Source organism: Triticum dicoccoides, chromosome 4B (assembly GCF_002162155.2).
Source record: "Triticum dicoccoides isolate Atlit2015 ecotype Zavitan chromosome 4B, WEW_v2.0, whole genome shotgun sequence".
Classification (NCBI taxonomy): domain Eukaryota; kingdom Viridiplantae; phylum Streptophyta; class Magnoliopsida; order Poales; family Poaceae; genus Triticum; species Triticum dicoccoides.
Genome location: NC_041387.1, coordinates 473,757,721 through 473,766,279, shown reverse-complemented (window position 1 = coordinate 473,766,279; position 8,559 = coordinate 473,757,721).

Here is an 8,559-nt window from a genome sequence, read left to right as displayed (position 1 = left end):
GCAGAGCGGATTGACTGTCCGGCTCTGCTGCCTAATGACCCGGAAACCCCGCTCCTGACGAATATTGTTTCCGGCGCCTTATGAGGTGCCGGAGAAGAAGACCAAAAAGAAGGCCCACGGGACCAGAAGTGGTCTCCGCCGCAAGGGTACTTTGGACATGACGCCTGAAGACGCCGAGGCTCACTCCTCCGTCACCGAAGATGACGAGGAGGAGGAAGAGGAAGAAATCCATTCCCCCCTGTAGGGAAAAAAGAAAAGTACGGCATCCACGCATCCGGAGGGTGAGGCGTCCAAGAAAGGGAAAGCTTCCTTTCCGGACAGCTCCACAGTAGCTAGGAGTGGAAGCCCAGGGAGAAGCCCCCGGCCGAATCATAAGTGTCTGGACACGTATTTGTATCCGGATTCTTTACTTTATTGTCTTAATGTGCTTAAATTTGCATTTGCAGTCCGGCTCAGTCCCACCTCGAGCGGTCTTTATCAGAGGATTCCCTGGATCCCGCGGTGATGGACAACAAGACCCTCCCGTCGGCCACCTCCCCCCGGGACCTCGATGGTGCTGAGGCATCGTCCCGAAGGATCCCCGTCCTAGGAGAGAACCCGGCGGCCGTCCAGGAGGCGCCAGAGGGTGAAGCCTCGGCTGCCGGACACACTGGGGAGCAGGCCCCCATGGATACTGACAATGGGGGGCTTATTCAATTCGGCCCTCATCCAAATATAATTTCGGAGACCCCTACGGTTCCGGAATCAGGCGAGCAGCCCTCTTTGAAGGGAAGGGGCACGCCTATACTGCCGGTGACCTCTGTCCAACCAGAGGCACCAGATAGGTTGCTGGAAGTGCTGAAAGGCACTTCAATTGTTGATGAACACTGTACCCTAATGGGTACGGTGATTGGGAAGGTCCAGTCCGCGAAAAGCGGATTGACTGAAGCCTGCACTAGCCTTCTAACAGGATTTAAGGTAAGTAATATAATTGGAAAAGAATGTCACAGTATAGACAATAGCCCCTGATACTCTGTCCGGTGTTCGGAAAGAAAAGCCGAACAGAGGATCAAAATAATTTTTGCATGAGTCTAACATAATATGTCTATGTGAATAAGCGGGCATCGCTGCTGGCTGCTGCCGCTCATACTACGGAGGTCTCCGGACTGAAGTAGAACCTAGAGTGGGCCGAGCAAGAGCTCGGCCTCGTGAAGAAGCAGCTGGAGAATAGCCAAGGTATGTAGTAACATGTGTGTATATTTAGGAAGGATGAATGGTTCGTGCTGACTAAAGTGTCATGAACTTTATTAGGGGCCACGACTGAAGTAGCGGCCCTCAAGAAGGCGTTGGCCGAGGCCGAGGCAGCCAAGGAATGCGCCGCGCGTGAAAAGGAGGAGGCCCAGGTAAGCAAGGTCCAGCAAGAGCTCCAGGACACCATCAAGAAGTATGAGTCCTTGGAGCGCGATTTTAAGAATCAAGAGTCCGAACTTGCCAAGGTCCGCCAGAGCGCACAAGATGCCCGAGCCAAATCCTAGAGCGCCCTCCAAGAAATCCAGGCGACCAAGAAAATTGCGGCGGGTAAGGATTTTATAATGCAGAGCAAATATGCGAAGGAAAGGTTCCTCTTACTGACCCACATTTGGAGTTCTCCAGGGGCGTTTGCGGATCTGCCGCGCAGCATATCAGACACTGCAGAATTTTATCGAGCTGAAGAAGGGAGTTCTATGGAGAAGCTATTCTGGTCTCAATACCTTGGACCAGAACATCTAGTGCCCTTTAGCGACCAGCTGAAACAGCTGGTCGAGCTGCATAAGGCAGCCGAACTAGCCATGAAGGATGTGATAATCCGGCTATGGCCTGCCGAGCCCATGCCCAGCAGCTACTTCGGGCTCGTGAAGCGGCTTGTCAGCGCCTGCCCTCGGCTTGAAGCCATCAAGCGGTCGGTATGCATTGAGGGTGCGCGAATGGCCTTTGCCCACGCCAAGATGCACTGGGCAAAGATGGACGCCACGAAGCTGATGACCCAGGGGCCGCCTGAGGGCAAGGAGCACCGCCGACCCGAACTATATTTTGATAGTGTCCTGGAGGGATCCCGCCTTGTGGCGGAGCAATGTGCCAAGGATGTCATATTCCCGTGAACGCGCTAATGTTATCCTGTCCTGTAATATTAAACAAGATCGTTTACTTAAAATTTTACCTCCTGTGCGGTCGTTTATGAAATCTGAGAGTTGGCCAGTCATCGGCTTCTGCCCCCACGTAGATAGTACAGGGGTGTTCGGGATAAATCTAAGCAGTCTTTACTCCAAATTTTGGTCCTTAAAGGAGGTGTTTAGCGCAAGGCAATTAGACTATACGGCTTTATCACCCTCACTTAGCCATAGGAGTTTGACATTGAAAATTTTGGCACAACCCCTGGTGTTCGGAAGGCCGAACTTGGGGCACTATACACGCCTAATCGGATAAAAACCGACTCCTCGCATAATGCGGAAAAAATCTCTAAGGATTTGAAAACCTCTCGAACAGCTGACCAGCTCTCGCCACATCATGACAGTCAGTTTTCGGCTTTCTCTACTGAGGTGCTCGTCCGGAAGAACCGGGACACAATCGTAGTAGTTCTCCCTTTACTACCCTAGCCGATATAGCGGAACGTAAGGTAGTAAGCACAGGAGCCGGGCAACCCAACTATTGACCAAAGACATGATTCGGAGCCGATGCATATAATGCTATAAGTTTGGGGTGCCGAACTGTACCATGAAAGTGTTCGTACTTTATTGCCGTATAGCGGGGCGTGATGAAGCCCCCGGCGAAGTAATACGTACCTGAGTGTACGGGTGCAATAAGTAATAAATACAAAGACAAGGAAAGAATCGAGTAATAAGCTGATGCCACAAATACTGAGCTGCAAACAATTTTCCATTGTAATTTGGTTAATACGTCAGGGCGTATTTGTACAAGTAATGCGATAAGCAAGTAAGGCTATTTGACATGCCATGACCAAGAGCGAGCTGCGTGCGGGTATGCAAAACAGGTATAGCAATTGTTAGCAGAGACCACCTGGGGTTCCCTTGTACGTCAAAGCTCCTTGCCTTCTTGGTGTATCCGTCCCGTGATAGGTTCGATGATCATGTTATTAGAAAATCCTCGAGAAGAGAAAAAACCTGAAAGAAAAAAGAAATAGTGAAGGTATGCGGATCCAGGGGCGGTTGAGCCGCATTATGGACAACGGTCTAGCTGTGCCTCCGTCCATGCCCATGGTATTTTAAGTGCGTAGTCATGTACGCACGGCACAAATGTCACCGCTTGATTGGGACTGGGACGGAGGCCGAATTTCTAGTCAAGCTCTGGATGAGCTAGACTGTCCTGCCATAGAGTAGTTCGGACTTGCTTGATGATGTCCGCGAGCTTTGCTGCCGAATTGAGGTTTTGCCTAAGAAGGCTGCTCTATACTACTGCTGAAAGGGCCGCGGTGTGCTCCTCAGTACGGAGGGAGCATTCCGTATTTCCATTGACCGTTATGACACCGCGTGGTCCCGGCATCTTGAGCCTGAGGTAGGCATAGTGCGGCACTACATTGAATCGAGCAAATGCGGTTCGTCCGAGCAGTGCATGATAGACACTACAGAAGGGGACGATATCGAAGATCAACTCTTCGCTTCGGAAATTATCCGGGGATCGAAAGACCACTTCCAGTGTGATTGAGCCCGTACAGCAGGCCTCTACACCTGGTATGATACCTTTGAAGGTGGTTTTTGTGGGCTTGATCCTTGAGGGATCGATACCCATTTTGCACACTGTATCCTGATAAAGCAGGTTCAGGCTGCTGCCACCATCCATGAGGACTCGCGTAAGGTGGAATCCGTCAATAATTGGGTCGAGGAAAAGTGCAGCTGAACCGCCATGACGGATACTAGCCGGATGGTCCCTGCGATCGAAGGTGATCAGACAGGAGGACCATGGGTTGAACTTTGGGGCGACTGGCTCTATCACGTAGACGTCCCTTAGTGCACGCTTGCGCTCCCTCTTGGGGATATGGGTGGCGTATATCATGTTCACCATTTTGACTTGGGGGGAAATTTCTTCTGTCCCCCTGTGTTCAGTGGTCGCAGTTCCTCGTCATCGTCATCGCTTTGCGACCCTTTCTCCTTATTCTCGGTGTTTAACTTGCCGGCCTGTTTGAAGAACCAACATTCCCCGTTGGTATGATTGGCTGGTTTATCAGGAGTGCCATGGATTTGACATGGTAGATCTAGTATGCGGTCCAGACTGGCGGGCCCAGATTATTTTTCTTGAATGGCTTCTTCCGCTGACCGGACTTAGAGCCACTAAATCTGGCGTTGACCGTCGTGTCTTCGGTGTTATCACCGTTGTTTCGACGCTTATGTCTATTGCGTCGGGGCTTGCTGTTGCTGTTTCTGGCTTCTGAAGTGCCACGTTCGCTTATATTGTTGTTGCTACGGGCTAGCCAGCTGTCTTCGCCCGCACAAAAGCGAGTCATGAGTGCTATAAGGGCTGACATGGACTTCGGTTTTTCCTGGACAAGATGTATGGCCAGCCATTCGTCGCGGATGTTGTGCTTAAAGGCCGCTAGGGCTTCGGTGTCCGGACAGTCGATGATCTGATTCTTTTTAGTTAGGAACCGAGTCCAGAATTTCCTTGCTGACTCTCCGGGCTGTTGGATTATGTGACTTAGGTCATCAGCATCCGGAGGTCAGACATATGTGCCTTGGAAGTTGTCGAGGAAGGCATCCTCCAAGTCCTCCCAACTGCCAATGGAGTTTTCGGGCAGACTGTTCAACCAGTACCTAGCTGGTCCTTTGAGTTTGAGTGGGAGGTACTTGATGGCGTGAAGATCATAACCGCGGGCCATATGAATATGGAGAAGAAAGTCCTCAATCCATACAGTGGGGTCTGTTGTGCCATCATATGATTCGATGTTAATGGGTTTAAACCCTTCTAGGAAGTTGTGTCCTATTACTTCATCAGTGAAGCAAAGGGGGTGTGTGGTGCCTCTATATCGGGCCAAGTCCTGATGTAGCTCAGATGGAGTTCCTCTATGGTTTTCGGCCCGGACGTGATTATGTTTGTCACGTTCAGCCAGATAGCCATCATCGCACATCAGAGCACGCCCCCGTGATCCATAGATCGATCTTATCTGACCTTCTTTTTTTCCAAGTCGCGCTGCAGGTTATGTGTATATCCCCGAGTTGTTGTATTTCTGTTTGTTCGGCGAGGTAATGTGGGCTGGTGTTCGGCTTGAGGTGCCACTTTGTCCCAGCCACGTGGTGGTCGGTCAGCCGCATTGTACCTTGGTAGGACGGGCTCCAGCGCCTCGTCATCAAACTGTGGTAATAGTTTGCGCTTCGGGTAGCTTTTGGTTGGGCGCTCGAGGCCATAGTCCTCGGCTGCGAGGACATCAGTCCATCTTTCATTGAGCATATCTTGATCGGCTTGAAGCTGATGTTGCTTCTTTTTCAGGCTCCTTGCAGTGGCAATTAGCCGATGCTTAAAGCATTCCTGTTCGTCAGGCTCCTCAGGCACGATAAAGTCTTCATCGCCGAGGCTCACCTCGTCCTCAAAGATCGGAAGGTAGTTGCTATCCTCCGAGTCTTCATTCATAGCCTGCTCGCCAGGTCTGATTCGCCCATCCTCCCGTTCCTCCTGCTCGGAGCTTGGCTCAACGGGGTCTTCATTATTTTCAGCACCGTCCGGAGTGTTGTCTTCTATGGCGGTGTTGCTATTTTTACTACGGCGTGGCTTAGAGCGGCACCGCTGACGTCGGTGCTTTGGCTGTATCTTAGGAGATTTATCCTCGACTGGATTTTCATCGTCGCCGTTGTTTTCTTTGGGTGTATCCACCATGTATATGTCATACGAGGAGGTGGCTGTCCAACGCCCTGTAGGCAGTGGTTCTTGCTCCTCTCCGGCATCGTCGTCCATACCGTCGATGTCTTCGGAGTCGTAATCAAGCATGTCGGTTAAGTCATCGACAGTGGCTACAAAGTGGGTGGTGGGTGGGAAACGAAGTTCTTCATCGTCTGCCTCCCATTCGAACGGGAGATAGTTCGACCAAGGGTCCCCTCACAAGGAGAGGGATTTTAATGAGTTTAGCACGTCGCCAAAAGGCGAGTGCTGGAAGATGTCCGTGGAGCTGAACTCCAAGACAGGCGCCCAATTAGGTTCGATGGACGCGGACGCACGCGGTCCGGAACCCATGGCAGGAGACGAGTCCGAGGCTCTGGTGACACAAGCCCAGCCTGACATTGGGTCTGTGTGCGGCCCAAGCGCCGCTGAGTCTGCGGCCTCCGTGGCGGGGTTAAGCTTCCCGTCTTTGGACGACGCAGTTCGCTCCGGCTCTAGGGCCAGGGCAATCATATGTGCTATCTCCTGTGCACGGTCAGATGATAGATCTAGGTCATGTTCATCGTGGTGGCCGGGGACAGCCATCATGGGCTCAAATTCGTCGAAGATCAAGTCTCCATGGATATCAGCCACAAAATTCAGGCTTCCGAATCTGACCTGATGGCCAGGGACGTAGCTATCGATCTGCTCTAGGTGGCCAAGCGAGTTGGCCCGCAGTGCGAAGCCGCTGAATACGAAGGTCTATCCAGGGAGGAAGATCTCTCCCTAGACTACGTTGTTGTAGATGATTGATGGAGCCATCAAGCCTTCTGGTGACGACGCAGCGGAACTCTCAATGAAAGCACCAATGTCGATGTCAAAACCGGCGGATCTCGGGTAGGGGGTCCCGAACTGTGCGTCTAAGGCTAATGATAACAGGAGACGGGGGACACAATGTTTACCCAGGTTCGGGCCCTCTCTATGGAGGTAATACCCACGAGATCATAATGGCTAAACCCTAGAAGTCTAGCCTATGAGATTATGATTGTTGTGGCTAAACCCTAGAATTCCGAACCCTCCGGTTTATATAGACACTGGGAGGGGCTAGGGTTGTACAAACTCGGTTACAGAGAAAGGAATCTACATATCCGAATTGCCAAGCTTGCCTTCCACGCAAAGGAGAGTCCCATCCGGACACGGGACAAAGTCTTCTATCTTGTATCTTCATAGTCCAACAGTCCGGCCATAGTATATAGTCCGGCTGTCCAAGGAACCCTTAGTCCAGGACTCCCTCATGCACCGCGAGGCATGCTGCCTGGTAGGCCTATGTCACGTCCAAGAGAGACAGGCAATTTGCTCTTTGGTAGAAGGCTCGTGTGAGGGCCGTGAGCGTGGCGGAGGACGCCCGTGCCAAAGCCCTGAGTGTAGTCGGGCCCAAGCGACTCATCTACGCTTGGCGGTACGTGGACCGGGTGCACACTTCCAACAAGGAGGAGTACCTGTTGGCGCCGGATCACCACACTGGTGAGATCGCGCTCGCCTGCCGGCATGCCGCCAATCAGCACCTTCTGAGTTGTGAGGCTGAGGAAGAGGCGTTGTGTCGGCGCGCTCGGAAACAGCCACGCACCAGGGCACTCGTGGCGCGCCGCAAGCGCTCCTGCGAGCGTCATGGCTTTTATTAGGAAATATTTAGTTTCATAAGGCGATCTCATTAGTTTTGAAATGCAAATGATAAATCCTGAACGTTCAGGAATAATTAGTGTCCTTAATTATGTAAAAGGAAAAGTTTGGAAACCTTGTGTATCCGTATGCATTTTGTAAGTACGTGCATATAGCACAAACTTAACTATATATCGCACTACATGTCTCTCTCTATATATGCTTGCAGACAATGCTACTACTATTACTTATGTACGTGCACATTCACGTTTTAACACTAGTCAAGTTTGTGAAACGATTCAATGCAAAAGAAATGCAAAAATGCTCATCTGATTGTTTACTTTTAGCTTCCTTCTCTGTTGTTATTTCTCTATCGTACTTTGTACGGAGTATCTCACTGGTCGGGAAGGCATGAAAATTCCCAAACCGCTTCCTACACCCTGTATCAATTTTTTGCCTAACAAGTTGTGCCCTGCAATTAGAATTCCAACTCGAGTACTACTACTAGGAGTACCAGGGGCCAGTTCTTTTAGGCTTCTAGATTAGTAATCCCATAAATACTTAGTTTAGAAGCCCAAATGAATGAGTGAGGCGCCTTATGGGAAAAGCTAGGGAAGATACGGCTTATATTTTAAGCCGCCAAAAGAATTGGCCCTAGGAGTAGTAGCTAGGGATACTAGGAGTAGTAGCTAGGGATCGAGTGTGCGAGATGAAACAGACAAAGTAAATTTAGAGAGATGAAATGCAAAAAGACCAAGAGATGTGATGGTTTCTTGTCCGTTTATTTTACCAGGTCACTTATTACTGGGAGTGGTGGGGTTTTGTGATATGACAGCTTTACTGCCGCGCCACGAGCGGGGTGAGACTCCCGTGTCGCGCCGCCCTCTACACTAGCAGAACCTCTGTCATGGTTTATTAGTCCCCCATGTAATCCCATAACTACTACCTCTGTCCTAGTTTATTGGTCCCCATTGTAATCTGTGTCAAATTTTGACCATAAATTTAACTAATGAAATGTTTATGCATGTCACCAAAAATTATATAACTTTTGTTGACATGCACTAACATTTTATCAGTTAACAT